Here is a 17,961-nt window from a genome sequence, read left to right as displayed (position 1 = left end):
ATATCATGCATATGCTAATTATATATGATTATTAGAATTTTTAACAATTTTAAATCATTCATGTGCTAATTATATATTATCCACTTAGTTTACTACAGACAACAATAATTTTTCGAAGGTTTTGTCATTATTTTTCGACTTTAAATAATTGTAATGCATTATTTACTATTTTAGAAACACATATGTAATGAAATTCAAAATTCAGTGCTATTATCTTTAGTCCTGGTTCTTAAACCTAATCGGGTTTAAAAAGAATTTGGAAATAGCGGGAAAAGATCTTTAGTCCCTGTTGGTGAGAACATCCGGGAGTAAAGATCCAACCGGGACTAAAGATCTGGGGGTATATATATTCCCAGTACGCCCTCGTCTTCTGCACCAACACTTAGACGTTTTTCCATCGAGATCAATCCGAGCTTCTCCTTCGCCGCCACTGCCTAGGGCAACCCCACGCCGACGCCGCCGTCATCTCTCACCGTCGCTTGGCGGTCCTCGCCGCCTCCGCCGCAGACGCCGCCACCGCATCTGTTAGGTGAGAGCCGCCGCTGCCCCTCTCTCTCTCTCGATCTCTCTCTCTCTCTCTCCAAACCGCCGCTGCCTAGCTCGTTGCCGACGCCACTACCACGCCGCGGTCAACCGCCACCGCCGACGACCGACTTCGATGCGGCAGCCACCACCGACGACGCCGACGCCACTGCCACGCCGCCGCCCCCGCCTCGAGCTCGCCTCGCCACCGCGCCATGCCGCCGGGCCGCTACACCACGCCGCCACCGCGCCCCCACGCCGCCGGGCCAGCCCACGGCGTCGGACCTCGCCCCGACGCCGCCGCGAGACGCCGCCGCCGCGCCGCCACGCTGCCGCCGCGCCTAGCTCATTACTGACGCCACTGCCTCGCGAACGAACATGAACGAACGCTTAACGAACGTGAACGAAACGTTAACGAACGCGAATGAACGTGAACGAAACGTTAACGAACGCAAACGAATGTGACCAAAACGCTTACGAACGTGAATGCACTTGTACTAAAAGTGTGAGAACGAACGCGAGCGAAACGTGTACGAACGAGATAATTAAACGATTATTAAACTTAGCATACATATATGATTATATATATAGGTTAAAACGTGAAATACAATATATGTAACTTGGCCCATTTAGGCTAATACATTTTCCTGGTAATGTTGCAGAGAAGACGTCGCCGTCGTCCCTCAAGCCGAAGCGGTAGCTAGCCATCGAAGAAATTCGCGCAGGCAAGTGATGTAAAGAAGTGATTATTAGAGATTTAATATAAGATTATTAGAGTTTTAATAAAAGATTATTATATTATTAGAGATTTAATATAAGATTGTTAGACTTAGCATATATGATTATTACAATTTTAATATAAGATTAGTAGCGATTCAATATAAGATTGTTAGACCTAGCATATATGATTATTATAATTTTAATATAGGATTAGTAGCGATTTAATATAAGATTGTTAGACCTAGCATATATGATTATTACAATTTTAATATAAGATTATTAGAGTTTGAATATAAGATTGTTAGACTTAGCATACATGATTATTACAATTTTAATATAAGATTAGTAGCGATTTAATATAAGATTGTTAGACCTAGCATATATGATTATTACAATTTTAATATAAGATTATTAGAGTTTTAATATCAGATTATAAGATTATTAGTGTTTTAATATAAGAATATTATATTATTACAGATTTAATATAAGATTGTTAGACTTAGCATATATGATTATTACAATTTTAATATAAGATTATTAGAGTTTGAATATAAGATTGTTAGACTTAGCATACATGATTATTACAATTTTAATATAAGATTAGTAGCGATTTAATATAAGATTGTTAGACCTAGCATATATGATTATTACAATTTTAATATAAGATTATTAGAGTTTGAATATAAGATTGTTAGACTTAGCATATATGATTATTACAATTTTAATATAAGATTATTAGAGGTTTAATATAAGATTATTAGATTATTAGAGTTTTAATATAAGATTATTATATTATTAGAGATTTAATATAAGATTGTTAGACTTAGCATATATGATTATTACAATTTTAATATAAGATTATTAGAGTTTGAATATAAGATTGTTAGACTTAGCATATATATAGACCTAACAAATATTTTTTTGTATGCAGAGATGGCTGATCGCGATGAGGAACAGATACTGTACAATACAATCGCAGAGGGAAGCAGCTAGTACTGGAACGAAGAATAGGGGAACGAGGATTCAAACCAATACTTGAACGAGGAGGGGAACGTGGAGAGGGACGCGGAGAGGAACGAGGAGGGGAATGAGGAGGAGGCCAGTGGAAGTCATCCCTCCGCTGGACAGAAGAGGGCACGCGGACAACGAGGTGCCGCGAAGAAGATAGAGGGTCAGCACATCATAACTGAGCTGGACGAAGACGGCCGACCTAGTGCTCCGGCAGAAGCAGCCAAGAATTTTGTACGCCACAACGGTTGGGTTGTGAGGGACAACGTGCCTGTCAGCACGGTGTACTGGCGCAGAACAAGCGCACGCGGGGATAATGACAGCTTTCTCCCGGAATCAGAGAAAGAGATGCTGTGGACCACAATGCTCGAGACGTTCACGCTATCCGCGGGTACAGAGATCTCTACAAGAAATACATCCTGAAGGGAGTAACACCGATCTTTGACGTATTCCTAAAGCTAAGGGATCATTGGGACGAGTTCGTTGCTTACAAGACAGGGCAACAAGGACAAGCGATGATGGTCAGAAACAAAGAAAATGCCGCCAAGAAGAAGTACCATCATCACTTGGGGTCAGGCGGCTATAGCGTCGCAATGCCGAAGTGGGAGGAGATGGAGGCAAGCTTGATTGAGAGGGGTATCGAACCGACCACCACTAAATGGCCGGATCGATCGAAGTTCTGGTACTACGCTCACGGTGGAACGCTTAACCCAGTTGATGGCTCCCTGGTGTTCAGCGATCAGATATGCGAGGCTGCCGATCGACTAACGGACGCAGTGGAAGCCTCTACGCAGGGCACGTTCCGACCCGACAGAGAGAAGGGCGAGCTGTCGCTCGCCCTGCAGACTCCCGAGCATCCAGGAATAACACGTGGGAAAGGCGTTGTTCCTTGGAAGATTGGATTCAAGGAGGACATCCACACGTACAGGAGTCGGATGAGGAGCAAGAGAGATACCGAGGCGAAGATTGCAGATCTTGAGTAGAGGGTATCGAGCTACGAGCTCAGCATGCAAGAGGAGGTGGCACGGAAGGTGGATGAACGCATGGCTGCACATCGGTGCCAGGATCCCCAGCCGTACATTCTTCCTGCAATGGTCAGCCTCTCAAGCAATCATAGCAGCTGCGCCTCAACGGGGCAGGTAGGATCACAGAGCATGGACGCCATGCAAACCCAGGACAAAACCACCTGCCCCGTTAATGACATCACGCAGCGGACACCATGTGAGCTGCATATTCCCTTCAAGAACTTATCAATCAAGGTAATTCTATGTTTTTTGGACTTGTACATTCCGCATGTTTCTGCTTACGTTGATTACTAATAGATAACCTCTCATCACATGAAGGTTGTGTCGGGAATGGCCATCCCAACGGATCCTTTAGGGACTTACCACTGCAAGCCGATTCCAGCAGAATAAGCCAAATGGTCAAACCTTAAGGACTAACTTGTCACGCCCGGAAATTCACTAGTAATTTCCGAACTAATTTGTGTATGAAATCCTCATCCAGGAATCAGCCAAGGTACACAAATTAACAATTTAATATACAAATCCATCAAAATAATAACGTTACATACTTACAAAAGAAAAGAAAACTGTAGCGGAATTACGGTCTAGCGAAACTCCGGCTCCACTCCCACAGACAGCTCAACTGGGGTATAAGCCAAATGTCTTCCCCTTCGCAACTTGTCTTCAACTGAGGTTTGATTGATTATTGCAAGGTAAGCATATGACATACTCAGCAAGCCACACAGCAAATATGCAAGTGCAGAAGGATACCAAAGAATGGCATAATATAGGGCTCATTTGCAAAAGCAGCATTTAGCAAACATTTGAGAATTGTAAAACAGTAGAGTAATTAATCATCAATATTAATCAACATTGAACAGCACACCCATGCTTCACAGGCCCAACCATCCTGAACAACCATACTCGGCTGTACAGATCTATCTCCAAACCAGGAATCTACTATTCCAAACCAGGAGCTAATCAAATTATTACCAGTTATAGCATCATTTATTATGGTGAGAAGTGTGAGACTAATCACGAAAGACATTGTTAGACCCGCCCATAACCGCAGGCACAGCTATTCGAATAGTTTTACTCTGGCCAGAGGTGTACCACTGTACCCACAAGACACAGCCCCACGACATGTCACCATGCGCCTCAATACCACCACGGTACCTCGGAAAGGAGTTGTGACAGTACCCCTCGCACAACACAATCCACCACAGCGCACCGTTCCTGGATTATAATCACCCCCTTATAAAACAAGGCATGGACTCCCCAGCGACCCCCGTGGGCTTATCTCCGCCACTTCTCAGTCTGGTGTCCCGCAATAAACCATGCTATACAAAAGGTAAAGCTGTTGCCTATGCTAGCTTGTGGTTGGCACGGTTAATGTTTCAAAACCGAAACTCTTGAACCGGTCCTTAATTGTTATGAGCACGACCATCAAAACCATGTGCTCACAACCCACCATTATAAAGTGTTAGTTAGCATATTAATTAATTAACCAATCACGATTTGCCATCGTGAGCTACAATTAAATATACATCATTAAGTAAGTGAAACATTAGTTATCCCAATCATGTGCTAATGTTTGTAAGCATGGCTAAGCAATTATATCTAATATCTAGCTAAACCAATATATAAGTCCAACTAGTCAAATTGTCGCCCAAGGTATCAAAGAATAGAGTAAGCAATACAAAGTGGTCATAACAAAGTAATAAGTTCACACCACCCGGTGACATTCGAAAATAAATGCACAGTTGAAATAAATAGAGATTTTAAATATAGGATCAACATGCTCAAAGGAATTGTGTTTGGGATCTGTGTGACTTGCCTTGCAATAAAGGGTCTTCAATTAATCTTCTTGAATACTTCCGACACACACGCGAACCTTCGAAACGACGGAAACGACAAGCTAACACGCAAAACGAGGAAAAAGACTAAGAAACTCCAAATAAACAACACATATAGAGTACATGAAGATCATGATTTTAGATGAATTTAGAGACTTGAACGGTCTCATTCCGATGTTATATGAATTAGTTACGAATTTTATAAGATTTAATTCAAATTAAACCTATTAAAGAAAAAGACTATTCCACATTAATTAAACCGTTTACAAATGATTTATAACTGAGAGGAAAGATTAAAGCAACCTCCGGAAAAGATTAGATTATATTGATAGATGACATATGATAAAAAGAACCAATATGCCATTGGAAAGAGAGGAAATGATTTATATTAATTTTGGGCGGCTGAGATTAATCTCGACCGAGAGTTGACCAAGATCGGATAGCTTAGATTGATCTGTCAAGCGGGCCTCACGAGATACCGACTTAACGAGTCAATTCTACGTGATACGGGATCACCCAAATGATCAACCGAAACCGGCGAACGGAACACGGACGAACGAACGAAGCACGGGAAACACCTCATTCGAACAAACGAGTGAACAACTCAACAACGGCTGCAACTAAACCGGTGAGCTAGACGCAATTCACGGTAAAGCCCCGATACGGCAAATGATAGCCCGGTAGGAATTTAGGGATGCACCTACGGCTAGACAACTTGGCTACCGAGCAACGTCTAAAGCGGCGGCTAGGTTAAAGCGGCACATAGCTGCGACACGGCGGCACTAGGGCGACTTGGCTCTGCTAGGCGGCTAGTGCAGTGGCGACGCTAGGGCAGCAGCTAAGCGCGGCACGGCGGTGGCTACTCAACGACACAAACGAGAGATTAAAAACTAAATCGAGGGAACACGGATAGAAGTCTCACCGAACCAAAGCGATTGGAGAGGGAGGGTCGACAATGACGGCGCTAGATAGACAACGGGTTAGATTGAATTTGATCTAGGGTTTAGGTAGACATGGCAATGATAAGACAGCCAAGCGAGATTACTTGATAACGGACACGGGAACGACGATCACCGGCGAACTACGGAGCGACGATAAAAGGGAGGATACCACGAGAAAGAGGAGGCAACGGCGATGCTTACCAACACATACGCAGCGATGAACAGCGAAAGAGATGGCTGGCGACGAGATTGGGATGGCGGCGAGGTACTATCCACGGCAGCGACGACTTTCCGGCGATGTGCGGCGACAACGGAGGGGTGGCCGGGCTTCGTCTTGGTGCTGTGATGCCGAAGGAGGGAGCAGCTCAGACCAGGGACAGCCGGGACGACAGCGAACGGCGGCTGTAGATCAAAAGACGGCGGCATCCCATTGGTTCACGGCGAGGATGGCTTCCGGCGAGATTTCGGCGCAAGGGAGCCGGCTGCCGGGCTTCTCCTCCTCCTTGCGAATCCAACGGTGCGGTGGCGACCGAAGGAGACGATGGACGACGACGAACGGTGCGGCTGGAGCGGCGGCCGGCGCTTGGAGAGAGAAAGCGAGCTCGGGGAGGGGCGGCTAGGGCACTTCGAAGGACGGGACTTGTGGGGATAGGTAGAGGACGACGAGGGGGTCCTTTATATAGCCATGGGAGCCTGGGATCGAGCCCACATCGACGGGAAAAACTCGGGAAAGTTTAGATCTTCGCCGGAAAAAGGAAAGGTTGAACCGCGAAATTGGAAAGGGTTTCCATAGAAACTTTTGGGGATTTCTTGGGGAAATTGTAGAGGAGATTGAGAGGATTCCATTCCCGTAACTACTTTGGAAAGAGGAGCAACGGGGAGGTCGGATTTGGAAGGAGGAGGCGGTGGCAACAGGACACGGGATGGCCGGCTCGGCTCTGTCCAGAGGTTGAAGAAGGTACTGTAGCGAGAGGGAGGAAATTAGACTTTGACTGGGCTGAGAGGAAGGGAGAGAATGGGCTGAATTTGGCCCAAGCTGAGGGGAAATTTCTTATTACATTTCCAAATAAATTAACCAATGAGATGATCTTTCAATTGTTAAAAATACTTCCAATGCTCAAATAATTCCAAGAAAAATCTTGAACATACTTGGACACTCTAAGTATTTAACAAAATTGAAACCATCTCATCTAATGATTAATTTATTAATTAAATAATTACTGAAATGTTCTTTGTATTATTAAAATTAATAATTGGGCTCTGAAAAATTCGAGAAAATTCCAGAGAGTATAATTAATCATGGAGAATTTAATAAAAATTAAATCCAGCCATGCTTTATATTTAGGAAATTTTATTTCCCACATTTAACTTCACTTGTAAATTAATGAACATTTAATATAAATTCTATTAATAATTTATTAAATAATTTATAAATCCTGAAACGAAATTCAGGCAATGACAATACTCGAGGATCGAAGTTAAGCTGGTGGAAGCCGCGTACGAGGACCTCGAGTTGGACTACCTTGGAGGAGACGGTGAGATGCATCTACGCGACATGAGCCACGCCATTATACTATGGCGCAAGCGCTACATCATCCTCCCTGGGCGACAAGCGGCGTCTCATGCACCATCCCCTCCGGCTCCTCCACCGTCTCCTCCTCAGGCTCCTGCACCATCTCCTCCTCATCAATCTCCTGCACAGACTCCTCCTCAGGATCCTGCACAGACTCCTCCTCAGGCTCGTGCACCGACTCCTCCTCAGGCTCCTGCGCCGTGTCCTCCAGCACCTTTCAAGTCAAGAACTCACCAAGCACCACCGCCTGCCCGCACAAGGGCAACAAAGAAGGTGAAAGTTGACGCCGCCGAGAACAAGGAGCCACCGTACGATTGCACGCAAGAGGAGCTTGACGCTTACATGGCAGCAGAAGTGAAGAGGCAATTGAAGCCTCAGAGTCCAGAAAAGAAGATTCCTATAAACCCGAGTGCCAAGAAGTTCTTCAGGAGTATGTCGGCACCAGCCAAGGAGGCCATAAAGCTAACGGACTATGAGCAAACACTTAAGAAAGCATATTATGGAAAGTACAAACAAGTCCCTAAGCTTGGAGAGCAACCAAACCAGAAGGTTGAGCCGTTGGTGACAGGGGCAAGAAATTGGAATAAAAGAATTCATTTCTGACACCGGGCTAACTAGGGATCAGTTGCTTAAAGGCGCACCAATCCCAAAGGTGGAAGTGAGACACAAGTACGAACTCGGTAAACCGCTTGTCAAGCCTGAGCAGCTGCAGTTCCTACCGACACAGATGTACAAATTCTATCAACGGTACATGGAGATGAGCGCAAGCGGTAGGGAGATGATCGGAGCGAGGATCAAGAGCTCCGATTTCTTACAAGGGGAAGATATTCTCTGGATCAATTTCGAGGATATCTACGATCTATACCAGCTGGACGCCCTCGACGTATCTATTTTTAGCGCATGGATTTTGTACGTATCGTTGAGTTATATTTCTTACGTTCCTTTAATTAACTCCTTGTATATATTTGTACACCATATATATAACAATTCCTTTATATCGTTGTAGAATGGAGATTCAAAGGGCCCGACGGCGGGGGGTTTTCGATACTGGATTCATCGACCCTCGGAAAGTAAACGTCGACATGATCACCAAATATCTGCAAGCCACAGAGGACAATCTCATCAATCTCCTGAAGGAGCAGCATTATAAGACGTTCATACTATTGCCGTACAACACAGTGTTAGTTTTTACTGTCTTCCGAACAAAGTTCGTTCCCATATATATATAGATCTACAGTTTTTCATATATCACCTCACACATATTGCAGATTCCACTAGGTCCTTTTACTCTTTGACTTGGAGGCCTACAGAGTCAATGTCTATGACCCAATGAATAAAGATAAGTCTACTTTTGACCAGGTTTTTGAATTGATAGACAGGTAATGTCATAAGTTCCAATGTTATTACGAATTTTGCTATTAATTGCTATTACGAATTATAGCTTTAAACTCCATGTAGGGCTTGGTATCGATTCCGTCATTTGGTCCGCGGCAATTGGAAAGAAAAACTTCGGCGGAAGTTCAAATTTCCTGTGAGTACATGCTCTACATTTATACATTTATATTGAATCTCTAATTCAAATATAAGTGTATATTAATTAAATCTCTCACCGTTTGTCATGTATATATATATGTAGTGTGCAAAGCAAGACCAAGGAACTAACTTGTGCGGCTACTACGTATGTGAGTATTGCCACTGCCTTACAAACCAAATATACACCACAAGAGAGCTCGATGTACGTATAAATAAATTCCAACTTTCATTGCGTACGTATCGATTTGTTCATTACTAATTAATTTCATACATTCATATATAGGTTATTCATATGAGGGATAACCTCACACACAAGGAATTTGTCGTGGCGGTTCAAGAACAACTCATAGGATTCATCAACGAACAAGTCCTTGATCCTGAGGGTGAATTCTACTACGACGGAAATACAATTCATAAGCCGTTAGCTTTTGAGATAACGACTACTATGTCGAAGTCCTAGCTAGCTAGGACATAATGAATTGTAATTAATACATGTCTATTTTTATATATGTACACATTTACTTTAGTGTAAATACATATTTTGGTCATATATGCACATAAAATGTTAAGTGCTTTAATATATACATATATATTCACGTATATATGTAATATATGTAATATATATATATATATATATATATATATATATATATATATATATATATATATATATATATTATGCATACATAACCATGCATATATTATATATATACACAACCATGCAACAACAGGGCCATGCAAATAAAAAAAAAGGGCAGCTCGATCTTTAGTCCCGGTTGGTAACACCAACCGGGACTAAAAATGGCTCAGCCGGCCACGTGGACGTTGTGGTCAACTTGCTCCTGCACCACGGGCGAAGATGACGAGGATGAAGGGTGGGGAGAACAAGAATGCGCCGTCATCGCCGCTCGATTCGCCGCCGTTGCCGCTCGTTCTACCACTGGGGAGAGAGGGCTAGCCCGGTCCATCGCCGCCGCCACTCCTCGTTCTGCCACCTCCGCTCGATCTGCCGCCTCTGCTCGTTCTGTCGCCGCCGCCGCCGCTCGATCTAGTGCCGGGGAGAGAGGGCCGGGCCGAGGAGAGGCGGCGCAGCCAAGGTGGGGAGAGGCGGTGCCGCCGGGAAGGGGAGGCGTGGGCAGAGAGGTGATGTCAGGGACCGCCGGAGAGAGAGGTGGCGCTGGGAGAGATTGGGGAGATATGGTGATGAGAGGAGGGGTTGATGTTTGTATATGTTGGTGATTTCTAGAGGGCATACTGCAAATATTGAATTTATATGAGAATAAAAATAATCCAACGGTTTAAATGCAAAACGCGACTGAGTGATAGGTATTGAATTGCAAAATAAGATGGAGATATGGCTTGCACTATGCGAGGCATATCCCTAGCTGGGTCCTTAATCGTTGGCCATGCCATAAGAGTGCATGTTGCTTATGTCGCGATGACGTCAACATGGAAGTACTGCCATACCTCGATGCTAGTACAATGTCAGCACGTAAAGTATTTTATCGGACCCGAATTTCTGTAATTCCATTTATATCAATCTGGCGAGGGTTCCCCCAGTGGCTGTTTCTTTTCATTGAAGTAATCTGTCCGTCCCAAAATAAGTGCAGAGATAAGCTTCCGTGTCTAACTTTGATCGTCCAACTTATTTATTTTTTTTTAAAAAACTAAAAATCATATTTGGACTAAAGTCATGCATAAATTACTTTTCATATTTGGACTAAAGTCATGCATAAATTACTATTCATATTTTATAACCTAATAATAAACAAAATAATATTCATAAAAAAATTTAAATAAGACGAATCATCAAAGTTGGACATGAAAACTCATGGCTGTGCTTATTTTGGGACGGAGGTAGTATATACTACTGCTCGTTCAAAAATCTTATCTTAACTATAAAAAAATTACTAACTTTCTGATCGTCACCCAAAATATTTTCGTCCGTAAATCCGACCGAGCGACGCCCTCCATCCCCGCATACGCTATGTCGATGTGTTCATTACGTACATCGGCGAAATAAAAAAATAGATCGATTCAAAATCTTTCGCGTAAGGCGGGCAATTTGTATCCGTTAACCCATAAAACGAGATCCTCTTAAGGCGGCAAGCGTTACGGAGAGGGAGAAGGAAGGCCGTGCGCGTACAGGAGAATATTAGGGGTTTTTCTCATCCGATGGGCCTATTGGGCTTAAGGACCTGCTTGGCTGAATTTTCAGTTGTTACCAAGATTAAGAAACTACTTTTCCATTTGATTTTGGAATAAGTTCATTCTAGGTCCCTTAACTTGACAGCGAGTTTGATTTTCGTCCTTCACAATACCAGATGGCAGATACAACGGTCCCTCAACTGTCAAAACCGGTACAATATTGATCCCAAGGCGGTTTAGACGGCGGTTTCAACTGACGTGGCGCCTACGTGGCTAATTTGACTTGGTCTTCATCTGACGTGGTATTGACATGGCACATAAAGAAAATTTTAACAATTTAAACAATAAAACAAAAATTATGGGTCCACATGTCAGTCAAACAAAAAATATAGGACCCACATGTCATTGGGACCAAGACGTAGGCGCAACTCCACCATCATCCATGTTTCCTCCGACAACCATCATCCATGTTTCCTCCGGCGTCGCTTCCTTCCCTGCATCCGTGGCCCGTGCCCGCCACGGACGGACCGACCGGTCTCCCACTCTCGCTCGTACTGCCCCTCCCCTTCCAATTCATCTCTCTCTCTGTCTCACTCGCAATCAGGGCGAATCCCTCGCAACTCGCTGAAACCCAGCAGCACGGCAGGCTCCAGCCATGTCCGTCCTTGCGTCGCTTCCCATGTCGCCGACCGCTTCTACTGCCCGCCATTGCGCCGCCACCTGCTCCACCACCACCACCACCATCAGGCTGCTCCGACGTTGGCGGCGGCGGCGGTAGAGAGGCAGCCGAGGAAACCGGCGGCGAAAGAGGACGAGGAGGAGGGCGGCGGCGGTAGAGAGGGAGCCAGGATCGAGGCACCGTGCTACGAGGAAGACATTTGCGGAGTGGTTGCCACTTTTAAATTTGGCAAATAACTATTTGCCACCCCTATCTCAACGACACGTAGGTCCACATGTGTCTATGACATGTGGGTCCAGTGGCAAAAAGTTAATTGTCACATCTAAATGTGGCAAATGGTTAAATATCTCGTGCTACGCCCACCACCACAAACCACTGCCGCTGCCTCGCCCCCACCATCTACGTAGCCGCCGCGCATCGGCTGCGCCATGTGGCACCTCGGGGATTTCGTCGTAGCTGAACACGATCCCAATATCCACACACCCCTTCAGCTCCTCCAGGTCATCGTTGGTCAAGCTACGCGCGCGCCCCACGCCACCGCCGAAGACGACGACGCCGTGCAGGGCTCGTCCTCAGCGACCACCACTGGCTTCCTCCGCCGCAGCCACGCCGCCTCCCACTGTACCCCGCGCCACACGTCCTCGTCCTCGGCCTCGGCCGCCATGTGGTCATGGCGGCGGCGGCGAGGGGGAGGAGGGGAGGGGCAAGGGGAGTATGAGGTGGAGGAGGAGGAGAAAGAGGAGGCTGTGTTGGTGGTCATGGCGGTGGTGGCGGCTGGTCTGTTTCTTGTTCGCGCAAAGGAGAATAGGTGGGCTCCATATTTACTCTTTTGTTTGACCAAAATGTTTGCTCCATATTGTTATTAATTTTTATATTTTGCTTTTGTGTCATGTCATTGCCACGTAAGACAAGGACCAAATCAAACCAGCCATATAGGCATCACGTAAGCCAAAACCGTCATCCAAACCGCTGAGGGGTCTCATTTGCACCGGTGACAGTTGAGAGACCCGTTCTATCTGGTATTGCGGTTCAAGGATGAAAATCGAACTCGCTAACAAGTTAAGGGACCGTAAATGAACTTATTCCGTTGATTTTTGATGCTTTTATCTCATCAAGATAGTGAACCGGTGAAGATAAAACCGGTGAAGATAAAGGGAAACAAGTGCAAGAAAATCAAGACGCAAGCAGTTGTGTCATTCAAATTCGATCATCCATCATGTCGTCATAGAGAAAAAATTATCAACGAAAATTTATGACAAATCGGCAATCCTTTATATGTTTAAGTCGTTGATAAGTAAATTATATCATCAAGGGACGTAGCTAGACAGGACGAAGCATGATTTCTATTTTGTTTCTGGTTTTCATTCGTTGCCAGAAAATGAAATGTCCAACTGTCTCATTCGGCCGTATGCGAATCACACTTCCTTTGTTTACTCAACCAGTCAATCTCTCTGTCATTTTACCTCATTGCAAATGTGTACGTTGTCTTAACCCGTTGCAACACACGGGTATTTTTTAGGTATTTTTTTCTAGTAATTCTAACAATTTACATGTGCAGACAGACCCAATAAGACACTGCTTTTTGGAGGACCGATCTTCGGAGGAGCTGTTGCGTTGTTGTTAGTGCTGTGGTTCTTGATCTCTTGGTTGATGCAGAAGAGGATACGTCATACCTTCGGAAAGGGCACAGGCGGCACCAGGCGATTCGAATACGACGATTTGGCCATCGCGACTGACAATTTCTCTGAGGATCGCAAGCTCGGACAGGGGGCCTTTGGGGTAGTGTACAGCGGATTCCTAAAGCGGCTAAACCGTGAAGTTGCTGTGAAGAAAATATTCAGGAAGCCGAGCGGAGAGAATCACAAGGATTTCTTCGCCGAAGTCAGCATCATCAGCGAAGCCAAGCATAAGAATCTCGTCAAGTTTTTTGGTTGGTGCTGCCGCGAATACAGCTGGAACATTGCCCGTTTCATGTGCAGCTGTTTCAGCAAAAAGAATAAGGAGCTCTTCCTTGTATATGAATTGATGAAAAATGGCAAGCTCAACGACTACTTGTACAAAAGCCAGTCAGCAGCAGTACTTTCATGGCAAACAAGGTTCCCATATCTGCATATATACTATGTTGCTATTATTTATACGGGATTACTAAAATTATTTTCACTTATTTCAGGCACTTTTTTCTCTATATATATGATTGCTCTCCCTTCTCTATATATAATATGATTCTATCTCTCATATCTCTACTCTTTTGTTTAAATAATAAATTACTTTTAATACTATAACGCTCTAATACATCGTGAATTAAAAAAATACTATGTAAATATTGAAACTTATAACGTAATTATAGTGTAAGTTTTGAAATTGATAGTATAATTACAAATCTAATTTATAGTGTGAAAAAAAATCTGACTAGTGTTTTTTGAAAAATATAGCGCTATAAATATAGCTACTCCCTTAATTATATCAGCATGTTTCCTATACAAGTTTTCATGGAGATACTTACTTCAATTCCTTGAATTCGTCCCTAAAAGAGTATTATATTAGCCTAAAAATCTATCCCACAAATACTGGTACATCGTTTTCTTTTTCTTCTTGTTTTAATTACCAAACTAATAGAAATGCTTAACTTGTCTTTGACAATCTGATCACAGTAGTCATTTAGGGATGGAGTGGATTTTAAAGGTAATTGTTTTAATTAATATACGACACTCACCTTTTTTTTCATAAATAGCATTATATTTTCAGCACAATAGTTTGCTTCCATTTCTATAAATTAATACAATTTGTATTTTGTATATACCAACATCGATCATTCGATTTGTACACATTGTTATAGTCTAGACCCATCATAAGATAATGACACAAATCATTCTCTTTTTTCCAATTTCTGTAAGCCTCTATATCGATTTCTCTTAACAATAGACTAGTCTTTTTTTTTTCTGAAAGTTATGTATGTACGGTTCCATTTTGCTGTACTTTGGATAAAATTATTACAGTTTGTGAATAACTATAGAATTCTGCTACTTCCATATTTCAATCTATTGTTTTACATTTTATTCTGAATCTAAATTTAGTACTTTTGACATTTGAAACTAATTGGTATTTAGTTGTATTTGCATTGGAGTCTTAGTTTAGCATGCCTCACGATTTATTAATTTTGAAAAACATAATAAATGAATGTGGAGTCGAAGTTGGTTCGGAGGAATATATTTTTCATGATTTATTAGTTTCAAAATTCTAGGTAAGAAAAATACCGTGAGTTGTAATCGGTTTGGACAATTTGGACACATAGTTTTTCATGATTTAGAGACTTATAAATTTGGATTTAATATATATATAATCAATAATGGACATAATTTGATATCTTTTGAGTGAACTTGTTTTAAGAGTTCAATTAGTACATTTGTAATTAATTAAGCATGTTAACGATCGATCAATCCATGTAGCTAACTAGCTAAATTGTTCTAGCAGGTATAAAATAGCCACTAGTACAGATAATGGCATAGGTGCCGGTTTGCAAGTGCCCATAGGCCGGCACCAATTAGTCGGCACCAAAAGCAAAACCTGACACCTATGCAAAAATAGAATCGGCACCTATAAGTTCACAAGAACCAAAAAAAAAAAAAAGAAAGAGCCGAGCTCACCAACGGCGTCACCACGCCATACCTCACCTCGATTGCTCCCGACATCCCCAAATCAATTTAAAATCCCTAGAACGATATCACATATCCACATATCGAATGAACACTCAACAAAATCATCCACAAATTTACAAAAAATCATCCACAAATTCACAAAAAATCATCCACAAATTCAAAAAAAAAACATCTAAAGAAAAACTAAAATGGAGATTGGAGAGAGGAGGGAAGGCCGCCGCCGCCGTCCACCGCCTCCCCTTAGCCACCTGCCGCCGCTCCTCGCCGCCTGCTGCCTCTCCCCGCCGCCTGCCGCCTCCCCTCCCACCAGATCTAGCAGAGAGGACACCGGATCCAGCGGAGGGGAGGGCGCCGCCGCCGTCCGCCGCCTCCCCTCGGCCGCCTGCCGCCGCTCCCTGCCATTTGCTGCCGCTCCCCGCCGCCTCCCGCCTTCCCTCCCACCAGATCCGGCGGAGGGGACGCCAGATCCAGCGGAGGGAAGGGCGCCGCCGCCACCGCCGGGCCACTGGCGCCATTGCCGCTCCGCTTCCGGGCCGCCACGGGCTGCCGAGACGAGAGAGAGAGAGAGAGCGATAGAGGGAGTCAGAGCGAGAGAGAATCTGAGAGAGATGGATCGCGGGAGGACTTATAAAATATCAGACAGGGGGACCGAGAGAGGATACGACTGGCTCAGCGGCTTGGCTCGCTCCATATAGGTGCTGGTTTTTAAGGAAACCGGCACCTATAATATGTGCCGGTTATATATTTTTTCATCGCGGTGAGGTGGGAAAAGCTCTATAAGTACCGGTTTTAAATTAACCGGCACCTATGAACCGGTTCCTATGAGGGTTTTTGTAGTAGTGAGCTAAGGACATTGGTTCGGGTCTCTTCTACCTACATCACGAGTGCGACCCATATATCCTGGACAGAGATATCAAACCAGGCAACATAGTCTTGGATGACAATTTCAACACCAAGCTTGCTGATTTTGGTCTGTCAAGGGTGGCGAACCCAAACAATGCAACGCTGCGGACAACTGACATAGGCTCAGAAGGATACCTTGATCCACAGTGCAGGATGGCAAGGTCAGCTTCAACCGTAGCTCTGACGTCTACAGCTTTGGCATTGCCCTTCTTGAGGTTGCCTGCGCGAGGAGACATAGGGAGCAGATCTGGGACTTGTACAGAAGTGGCGGTGATGTCGTCGAGGCTGCAGACTCAAGGCTAGCTATTGGTGGCAACGGTACTGAAAGGAGGGAGATGGAGCGTGTCATCATGTTGGGACTCTGGTGCTCTGCCTTCGAGACTAAACACCGGCCTAGCATGCGGCAAGCAATGGATGTCCTGGAGCGTGACGCGCCGTTGCCTGACCTTAATTTAATCGTCAACTCTACTTTGGCTTCAACAGACCAAGATGCATCCAGTTCGTTGGTCGGGAATGGATAATGACTGAGGAGACAGCACTGGTTGCATGGTTGCTGGGACAAAATTCAACAAGCCTTGTATCACCAAGACTTCAATTCTCACAAGAGCTGCTGAGTGCTGACTGCACATTCTCATCTCGATCAGTTGATCATGTAATTGCCTTTTCAAGAAACTTATAAACGATATAGACTTCCTAAATTTGCAGTGTTGTTTTGTACGTAGCAGGATATTAAACTTGTTTCAAAGTACATCTATCTTTAATTTACAATCTCTGCTTCAACTTATATAGACAAAATATAACTACTTTGTATGAAACTTTTTTTTTTTGACAACAGGCAAATTTCATTAACAGGCTTTAGAGAAAGCCCAAGAGAAACAGAGTCTTTTACATGAGCTAAAAGCAGAAAACGAAACAACAGGAAATAGACCACTGGGATTTCCAGTTTTCCAACATAGACAAAAAGGGACAGCACCCTTTACTTGAGCAACCCCTATCGAAACACAATACTTTACCACAGAAAACAAACCCCAAAAGAGCTACTCTAAATCTTCAGCAAGACTATCAGTTGGCTTCAACGTTTCCAGCGTCTGCATGATCTTTGCCTTAAAAACATCCAGACTAGAGCACTCTTTTTCTTTTAGTAGCATGGAACTGTATTGAACAGTAATTAATGTACATTAATGATGTATTAGTTGCACCCGGCCGTCTCATGTCACTGGTGGAAAAACCATCTTTCGTCGGTCGGCCGAATTCCACGATAGTCCCGGTTGCAACAAAAACCGGGACTAAAGATGATCTTTAGTCCCGGTTAAAAAGGGTAACGGGCATATTTGATCTTTAGTCCCGGTTCAAATGTTGTTAGGGCTTGTTAGGCCCCCCCCGGGATCTTTAGTCCCGGTTGGTGTCTTTAGTACCGG

At 43.9% G+C, this 17,961-nt stretch overlaps 2 pseudogenes; both read left to right on the top strand.

Moving 5' to 3' along the window:
- The window catches only part of LOC136355938 (uncharacterized), a 99,669-nt pseudogene extending 90,052 nt beyond the window's left edge, over positions 1 to 9,617 (top strand).
- A 2,795-nt stretch (positions 9,618 to 12,412) lies between these two features.
- LOC107280584 (L-type lectin-domain containing receptor kinase IX.2-like) lies at positions 12,413 to 17,064 on the top strand (annotated as a pseudogene).
- The last annotated feature ends 897 nt before the right edge of the window (positions 17,065 to 17,961 follow it).

This window comes from Oryza sativa, chromosome 4 (genome assembly GCF_034140825.1).
Source record: "Oryza sativa Japonica Group chromosome 4, ASM3414082v1".
Taxonomy (NCBI): Eukaryota; Viridiplantae; Streptophyta; class Magnoliopsida; order Poales; family Poaceae; genus Oryza; species Oryza sativa.
Note: the sequence above shows the minus strand (reverse complement) of the source record. Positions and strands in the feature narration are given on the sequence as shown.